Here is a 9,702-nt window from a genome sequence, read left to right as displayed (position 1 = left end):
TTCTCTCTCATTTTCTCTCTCATTTATTCTCTCTCATTTTCTCTCTCATTTATTCTCTCTCATTTTCTCTCTCATTTATTCTCTCATTTATTCTCTCTCATTTTCTCTCTTTCATTTATTCTCTTTCATTTATTGTCTCTCATTCTCTCTCTCTGCCCCTCTCCTTCCCCCTTCCCCCTTCCCCCCACCCCCGCTCTCACTCTCGCTCTCTCTTGCTCTCCTTTATTCAGTCAACAGCCACTGCTTGCTTGTCTACTCTGTACCAGTTTATGCACTTGCTCCAAGAAAACCCTCAGCAAACAGAACTGAGCCCTGTGCTGTCCTGGGGAACCAACACGTCATTTCTGTGGGATTTCTTTCTCTCTTTGTCAGCGAGTCTAACCTGCAGGTGCTCCCTTTTCGCCATCATTCTATGCTTGTCTTTCCTGCCTTTCTATTCCTGGTACGTCTATGGCTTGTAAACCACCTTGGTTCTCTTCACATTTCATGCCCCCTTCTTTTTCCCTCTTTAGATTTCTCTCCGCGTTAGTCTGCCAAAGAGTACACCGAAACCTAGGCTCGGGTTCCTGCTGGTGGACACAACACGGTGCCGTACACTGCAGCAATCCAGCGTTCCTGAGATTGACCTGTGGGTTAGGTCTTCACTGTGATCTGTCTATATAGGGTTGATACTACACCCACCTAGTGACTGGCTGTGTGTTGAAGAAGGCTCCACATAGCAGCACTGGACAGGAGAGACGTGTGGCAAGGTAAGAAACTGGGATGCCAACTGCTGATTCTCATTTTATTCTCAGAAACATCTTTCTTCTTCAAGTGAATTGTTTCCCTTCGCTCTGTATGAGCTTCTTTTTCTGGCTGAGCTGATATGGGGCTTCTTAGACTATTTTCCAGTGATCTGTTTGCTTAAGTTTGCGACAGAGTCTCACACTCTGGCTAAGGCTGGCCCAGAACTCACTATTCAGGTTAGACTATCTTCAAACTCACAAAAAAACCTCCTGTGAACTCACAAAAATCTTCCTGTTTTAACATACCCAGTACTGTGATTACAGTAGTGATAAGCCACTATACCTGACTCCAGGGATAGAATCTCACATAGTCCAGGCTAGCCTGGAACCACCTACCTCTACCTCCCAAGTGCTGGGATTATAAGACAAAGATGTCTGTATATATATATGTATATGTATATGTATGTGTATGTGTATGTGTATGTGTATGTGTATGTGTATGTGTATGTGTATGTGTATGTGTATGTGCATATATATATATATATATATATATATATATATATATATATGAGCTAGGGTCTCATGTGACTCAGGCTGACCTGGAACTCCTGATATGCCTTCCCCCACCTTTCAGGTGCTTGGGTTAGAAGGGACAAGACATGACCTACCATGCCTGGTCCCAAAGTCAACTCCAATCTCAGTTCTTCATTTACTAAGGGAAGCAGTCTAGGGAGCTGAATTACCTACCCAAGGTTATACTAGCCACAGACCCATGACGTACTTAATCAGACTAAAATACTAGGTTTTTTTTTTTTTTTTTTTTTTTCAGGTCGTCACAGATTAGGACTGAAGTATGCAGTCATGAAATTAGTTCTCAGACACACAGGTTAACAAACACGCCACTGCAGTGTCCCTAATCCGAAAGAGCCTCTTGTGCCCCAGGTGAGGTCCCCTGGGAATCCTTAGGTTTTTACTGTTTTCTGTTTTGTGGTAGACCCCAGTGAGCAACAGCCCACAGAAACAGCAACGTCGTGGACAGCAGATGTATATAGCTCCAGCAAGGAGGGAAGGCAGTGAGGAAGAGGAGGAGGAGGAAGAGGAGGAGAGGAAGAGGAAGAGGGGGACGAGGAAGAGGAGGGGAAAGAGGAAGAGGAAGAGGAAAAGGAGGAGCCAGTCACTCACAGCCTGAAGTCAGAAGCTTGCCCCTTGGGCGGCTTGGCTGGGCTTTGGGAACTGAAGGGCACAGTGGAGAGGGTCAGAGAGAGCTGTGCTGCGTGAGAAGGACTGCCAGCCAGGAGTGCAGACCATGGGTGTCAGGTCTCTGGCCAAAGGGTGGCCCAGATAGCTCTTTCTGGGCCACTCACCAAGGCCTTGGTGGCACAGGGCCTGGAGCCCAGTTTGGCTCCCATGAGGCCTTTGGCTCAGCGGCTGGCGAGAGCGTGGCCCAGCCCAGTCTGTTGCTGAGACCCACATGGCGCAAGCGCTGTGCCCCGATTGTCCCCTTTAGGAGGTGAGCCAGGCCTCTGTCTCAGGACTAGCAACGGTGCAAATACTTCCAACAAAACTTAGTTTCAGGCTACGAAAGCAAATCTTTCGTTTTTCTTTCAGTTGCAAAGCTTTGGGGAGGGGGCTTTGAGGAGGGAGGGAGATACACAATACTCCGTTTCTCTGCTTTAGACTTAAATTTGTAATCACAGAGATCCACAGAAAGATACACTTACATACCTTGCTAATGCAAGATTTTCTATTTACGGACGGACTTCCAAAAGCCAGATGTTAGGTTAGACTGTGGACATCAAAGAAAATCCCGGTGTCTTTTGTGAGGACCATTCAGAGGCAATGACGGTCCTTGACAGCCAATCAGATGCCCACCATGGTTCCTCACCTAACAAAGATAAAAAACGGAGGTGCTCTAAGATCCTCAAAAATCAGCCAGACGTGAACATCTGAGGACAGCCTTGAGGGAGAGTACTCTTTCAGATGGAGTTTCAAAAGATTTACTTCTTATATCTTAATCTTAAAGCAAATAGATATTTATCAAGCAGAAACCATAAAGCATCTAACTTTTGAGTGAAATAACACTTTTAGGTAAAAATCATAATGTTTTATGTCAATTACATACATACACACACACATAATTTTTGTACTGCAGCACACAAATGCAACAAAAGAATTAAAAACATAAACAGGAAGGAGACAAGGCAACTTGAGACAGTGATGGGTGATCTTTGGGACTCAGATGGGGAAACACTGCGGAAATAAAGAAGTTCCAAAGGTTCAAAGAGCCTATGACTCCCATCTGTCATCTTATTAAAAACAGGAAAGAAAGAAATACTCTAAGGGATTTAGCAGCCACTGGATTCTAGTGACGTGAATTAAGGATATTTGTTGTATTGTTATTCATAAGATTCAAATCTTTCATAATAACGTAGAAAACTGTGAGAAGCAACAAAAATGAAGTAGACAAAAGTTTTTTTTCTACTTAAGCACAAGGCACTTGTTTACCTGAGCCTGGAACTGCCCATGCACTGCCCATGCATTGCCCATGCACTGCCCATGCACTGCCCATGCGCTGCCCACGCGCTGCCCATGCGCTGTGGAGGGCTGGGCTATTGTTGCAGTATAGAAAGCACTCGTGCTTGGTTGGATGAGTAAATTTACTTATACCTAAGCTATCTATTTTTCTCACTTGAACCTATGTCCTTCAAAAACAGCAGAGCCTATTTGTCTCACACCCGGCTGGTTTTTTTTCTCCCCCAAAAGAAGAAAGGCCCAAGTGCGTCCCAGAACTAGCAGTGTCTTGCTCACAGTTGGAATTCACTAAATGTGTATCTCAGAAGCAACTTCCCTTGAGCTCCATTTCTGCAGGTCCTGTGCTGGATGCTGTCCTTGTGACATTTGGTCAACAGGGGGATGGGGGGCGGGGGGAACGAAGGATGTTCAACCAGACTGGACTGCCCATAGTAACAGGCATTCGGGCCAGCCACTCATCGTGAACAATACGGCCGGCCGAGGACGGCATACTGCACTTAACTTTCTCATGCGTTGATGTTTCTCTTTTGGCCAGGAGACGGTTCACCCTGGAGAGTTGACTGAAATAGGAATCTCTGACGAGAAGGGAGTGCCTCATCAGACGTCACCGTCACCCTGAGTCATTTTGTTGGCAGGTTAACGTTATCAGATTGGCTCTGGGGCTTGGCTAGATGGAGAAAAGTCAGATTGTCAAAGAATGCTTCTGGGAGAAGGGAAGGTGTGAACACTTAACTAGAAGCTGGGAAGGACCGTTTGTAAGCGTTGTAAGCTGCTGGCTAGAAGACACTGAGCAGGGCATTCAGAAAGGGAGCAGGGTAGCCAGTGATGAGAAAGTGGGTAGGTGGGGAGTTGCAGGGCTGGGGGGTGGGTGTGGACCGAAAGCCTTGGCTGATTCATACCCCTAGCTGCAACCAAGTCCAGCTGGGACTCTTTGTATCCGCGTGGAAGCCATCAGGATCAAGATGGAGTTACTGACTCCCAACCTTCGCAAAATGGAGGAGCATGAGGCCTCAGGTCCAGCACACATGCCTGTGATTTAGAACTGCCATAAGGGATCTGTGAAAGCCACAGTGTGACCCAAAGGCCTCCTCTGCCACTTCATGCAAAGAATATTCCCCAGGGACATTTGCCCAGAGACAGAACTATTCAACTTCGGGCTCCTTGGTGATCCTTCGAGCCAAGGGTACTTGTTTCAAAACAACTTATGTAACCTTCTTCCAGCTTCTCAAAGTCTTGCGTTGCCTCAGTCTCTTTGGATATGTCTGCCATCTGCCATTAGACACATATCTCAGATTTTAAAATCTCCTGCTCCTTCTGGAATAAATGCGTTTCTTTGGAGAGCTCCTCTCTCTGCTATTTTGGGTAAACAGCTTCCATCGTTTAGGAAGCGGTAAGAAAATAAAAATAAGTTCTTTTCTTTGTGAATGCACCCACACTGCCCAGGAAAGGTCTGGTGGCCTTGGCTCCCCAAGGAAGCCTCTTGGTTTCCATGTGACTCTCCGTGAGAAAGGCCGCCAAAGAGACATGAAACCTGCCTTTGCCTCCCGGCGGCTGTTCAGACTTAGATTAACTGTTCTCCTTGTGTTTCTAGTTTTTCATAGCTCTCTCTCCTGTGGTCTGTAAGGATGGTCTTGGCCGCGGGTTGGGTGAGGATGAGCAGGAAAGAAAAGTTTGCCAAGGTCATACTTTGTGGAATACCAGGTACTGGCTGGTTTTGTGTGTCACTTTGTCACAAGCTTTGGAGTTATCATAGAGAAAGGAGCCCCTCTTGAGGAAATGCCTCCATGAGATCCAGCTGTAAGGCATTTTCCTAATTAGTGATCAAGGGGGGAGGGCCCCTTGTGGGTAGCACCATCTCTGGGCTAGTTGTCTTGGGTTCTATAAGAAAGCAAGCTGAGCAAGCCAGGGGAAGCAAGCCAGTAAGTAACATCCCTCCATGGCCTCTGCATCAGCTCCTGCTCCCTGACCTGCTTGAGTTCCAGTCCTGACTTCCTTTGGTGATGAACAGTAATGTGGAACTGTAAGCTGAATAAACCCTTTCCTCCCCAGCTTGCTTCTTGGTCATGATGTTTGTGCAGGAACAGAAACCCTGACTAAGACACCACCACACATAGCCGATGTTCCCCCTTCTTTTGACTATTCTTGCAGACTCCGAGTTACTGGTATGTCAGCCGTGTCCTGTTCTTCCCAGGCTGTGCTAAGAAGCCCCTTACAGGGCTCTCCATAAAACATCTTTCCGGTTGCAGCACCATGCATAACTCATCTGTTTGTGTATCTCTGCTTTTCTGGTTACTGGAAACATCGAGGTCCCTTTAATTTGCCTCATCTAAACCAGCATTTCTCAAACTGTGCGCAACGACCCTTTCACGAGGCCACCTAAGACCATCAGAAAACACAGAAATTTATATATTATGCTTCATAACATTCGCAAAAGTACAGTTATGAAGTAGCAACGAAAATAATTTCATGGCTGGGGGTCACCACAGCATGAGGAACTCTAGTCAAGGGTCGCAGCATTAGGAAGATGGAGAGTTGCTGTGCTAAGTCCGCAGGCAGTGCTTACAACAAACATAGCTGAATGTAACCGAGGCAAGAGTGAGCTGGAGGATACGGCTCTCTTGGGTTACACTTAGGGCCATTTTCTTTTTCCCGTGTTTTATTGCGCCATTTTATGCATAAACAGGACCAGAAACCATTCTTCTTATTTTAAAAAAAACGCAAGTAAAATTTGGGGTAAATGACAAGAGTCCACATGCAACCCTCATGCAACCCTCTTCCCCCTCCAGTCCCCCGCAGAGGCAGCTAAAGTCCCGAGTTGAGTGTGTATTCTCCGTGATACCACATCTTGGTATTGTCTCTCCTATCAGTGTCCAAGGCAATCAATGCCTGGCCCACTGAGTTCTTGTTAATGATTGCAGGAGAGATCCCAGAGAGACAAGGGAAAGGGACTGGAGTTGTTTTAAGTGGATAAATAGTAATTTTAGAGGCATTACCTCACTCAGAATTTGTGAGAGAGCAGAACAAGACCCTTAAGCCATGTAGCCAGAAGCAATGCCCAAGCTCCCCTCGTGTGTGTCTGCTGTGGGTGGGACATCCAGCAATGTCCCAATCCCTCTCCCAGTCCCAGTGGCATTCAAGCCCCAGGACAGCTGCTGCCTTGAAGGAGCCAGATGTCTCCACCCACACTTGCTGGCAAACACCTTTCCCCTCCAGCAGCCCTGTTCCTGTGGCTTTACTGTCACTATCCCAGTCACTGCTCCACCCTTATGGTGACGGTGACAAGACAACACAAAGCAGGTGACCCCTGGGAAAGGCACTTGGGTTGCCAGTCTGGTGGCGTTATATCAATGACCAGCTAGCTGGCCATTATACAGAAAGATACATCTCGTGCCGGTGGCAACTGTGGGATAAGCAGAGAGAAGCCACCTGCTTTAGTTAGACTCTGTGCTTCTGATATCTGGGTCCCACACGCCAGCAGAGAGAGGTGGCGGGTAAAGTTTGTTCTCCTTTGCTGCTATGTTAGGAACAGTGACTTCAGTGGCATCTCAGGACCTCTCCTGGGTACTAAAATTGATTGACAGAAACAATAAAATGATGGGTGTGCTCTTCAATTGATATCTCAAGTTTATGGAGTCTGTCTTACAATACAGCAGTTTGCAGTGTAAATACTAATATTGAGTTTCCCTCTGATAACCTCCACTCCTTACACACACACACACAATCACAATACACACTTACTATTTGAGTGTGTGTGTCTTCCTCTCTGTCTCTCTGTCTCTGTCTGTCTCTCTCTCTCTGAGTCTGGCATATAGCTTTCCTGATGTACCAATGGGAACAAAGACCCCGATTCATGCAGTGTTTTGGATGAGTTCCTACGGCCGTATATTTACAGTGATGAGCTTTTTCTGAACCCCAACTCAACAAGCAGGACTTGAATAAGAAGTTGGGAAGATTTTTCTTGGTTTCGCTGGTCTTGAGCTCTGCCACTGGGCAGAGGAGAACCTTTGCTGTGCATTTCTTTCACTGTCCTGTGGGCACCTTTGAGTCAGGCCCACTTGAGAAGGCAGCTGTTCCAATCTGGGTGTGGATCTTTCCACAAACATTTGGCATCTCCGGATTGCTTGGAGACAGAGGCAGAATGAGATGAGACAGGGAGGGAGAAGGGCACGTGGACGGGAGACTGAAAAAGCTGTTAAATGGAGAGAGGCCACTAAGGGAACAAATTTTCTTTAGCTGTGTTCACAGGAGTTTCTCACGTGCTACATTCGTGTCTTTCCCCCCACCCCCGGAGGCGCAGCAGCACCTGTCTCTGTAACACTGGGCGAGTTATGAGCACTGTGTCACTTCACACCCGAAAAGCCTTTTGTTTAGGTATTGTAATCTCTGTCTTTCATAGATCCAGAAAGCCATCTGTTTATTAAATTCTAATTCACACACTCCTCCAGAGAAGTTTTCCCCCTACCTTGCCCCCCCTTCTCTCTCTCTCTCTCTCTCAGAATGGAACCATGGAATCCAGGAACTTAGATGTGTGAGCCAAGCTCTCTACCACAGAGAGATATTCCTATTCTTTTCACCTTTTGATTTTACTGATTTTTGGGCTTATTTTGAGACAATGTTGCTAGGTCACCGAGGCTGACCGGAAACTCACTCTGTAGCCCAGGCAGGCCTGGCACTTTCAATCCCCCTGCCTCAGCCTTCCAAGTAGCTAAGATTACAAGTCCCCACAACTGATGGGAGAGCTGGCTCAGTGGTTAAGATCACTGTCTGCTCTTCCGGAGGTTCTTAGTTCAATTCCCAGCAACCACGTGGTGGCTCACAACCATCTGTACTGGGATCTGATGCCCTCTTCTGCTCTTCTGATATGCAGGTCTACGTTCAGTTAAACCACTCATTTAAAAAAAAAAAAAATTTAAAGGAAAAAGAAAAAAAAAACCCCGTACAATCAAGACAGTCAGGCCTGGCTTGGGGTAGGAGTGGGGTGTTCCCCTTTCTAAGAATACATGGAATCATACTCTATTTAAGACCAAGCTTCGAGGCTTCTCCTTAGGATGCAAATTTTGGGAGAGGGATGGCCTATTTATGGCTCCAGAGCAGACAGGTTCATCCCACCTTCCGGCAGCTGGAGCTGCTGAGCAGAAAGACAGACAATCTGGTCTAAAGAGTCCTTCACTTCACAGTGTGTGTGGGAGCGCGTCATTACAAGCAAAGAGAAGGCAAAACAAGGAGCAGAAGACGCAACTGGGTCAGAGACATAGACAGCCGCTGGACCAGGCTGCAGACAGACATCCTGTGTACACAGACCTGGACCACAGAGCAGGCACGGAGCCAAACGCCTCATCCCCCCCACCCCCACCCCCCGCCGCCTCCTAGCTTGGTGGGCACCTAGCTCTTCAAGTCCTACTCTGGCAATTCCTTCCCGTTCCTCCTCCCTCTCCAGTTTCAGTCACAGAGCCAGCCTGAAAACAGGTATGAGGTGGTGGGTCAGGTTCCATGAAGGAGTTGTATTTACTAGGCCACCCGCAGGGCAAGGGACAGCCTGAAGAGGGAAGCCCAGCTAAAGCAGGTTCCCACAGGAGTAAGGTGCAGGCTCACCTTGAACAACACACTACCTTCAAGGCCAATTAGATGGGAGGGGGTCTCCTGTAGCGGCAACCTCCCGTGGAGAAGGCTTCCCTTTCCCTATGGAGGCCACGAGTTCATTCTGAGAGCTCCACTAGTCAGTGTGAAAGACAGAAAGGATCTTCATGAACTACAAACAGAAACGTGCATCACCGGGCTTAAGTCAAAAAAAAAAAAAAAAAAAAAAAAAAAGAGAATCTAGACATTTCTTACAGAGAACACAATTACATCATCTCTTTCTGATGATGAAAGTATCGCTTTGTTCAGTTTGAAAATAACTAAAATAAATAAATATACAATACTCTTATAATTCTTATTCTGGGCAAACAGCATCTTTGGGTAACTTCCTTTTCCCCTTAAACTGAAGGAAGCAGCGGTGTGATTGGCCGCTGGACCGTCTACTAGTCTTACCACTTTGTGTCTAACATCTCTTCTTTCAAGCTGAAGTTGTTTCCTGATTTTTCTTCTCCCACCTACAGCAGCCACCGGTCGCTTTTCCCTCCCAACAGGTCCGGCCGGCTGTGTGTTCTCATCTGTTAGCTAGAAGGGGCGCTTTTGTCTTGCTAATACTCTCTCAGACCTTTTGGGGTGTGCGGAGTTTGTGCGCTTGGAGTTTTGGCCCTTCTTGCCCTCAGCCTTCATTCCTAAGCTGCGGGCACTTTTCTGCAGCCTACAGTCCCCGTGTGAAGCTAGCCTTGAATTTATCTCTCGGGTTGCCAGCCCATCATTTCCGCAACGCTCACGGCAGGAGAATGCCCAGTACTTAGACGTCATCTTTCACCGGAGGTGTAATCTGAACGAGCTGACTGAGAGCAGCCCTTGCTCA

General features: G+C 47.1%; 1 long non-coding RNA gene across 1 annotated transcript in view; it reads right to left on the bottom strand.

The window, feature by feature from the left end:
- Positions 1 to 8,572, bottom strand: part of LOC110302814 — a 10,602-nt gene extending 2,030 nt beyond the window's left edge. The window contains exons 1-2 of the long non-coding RNA XR_002378849.1: positions 8,367 to 8,572; positions 6,684 to 6,821 (exon numbers count right to left, since the gene is read on the bottom strand). This is a non-coding gene — a long non-coding RNA (uncharacterized LOC110302814). The remainder of the gene's footprint in view (positions 1 to 6,683; positions 6,822 to 8,366) is intronic.
- Between the last annotated feature and the right edge of the window lie 1,130 nt (positions 8,573 to 9,702).

Source organism: Mus caroli, chromosome 10 (genome assembly GCF_900094665.2).
Source record: "Mus caroli chromosome 10, CAROLI_EIJ_v1.1, whole genome shotgun sequence".
Taxonomy (NCBI): Eukaryota; Metazoa; Chordata; class Mammalia; order Rodentia; family Muridae; genus Mus; species Mus caroli.
Note: the sequence above shows the minus strand (reverse complement) of the source record. Positions and strands in the feature narration are given on the sequence as shown.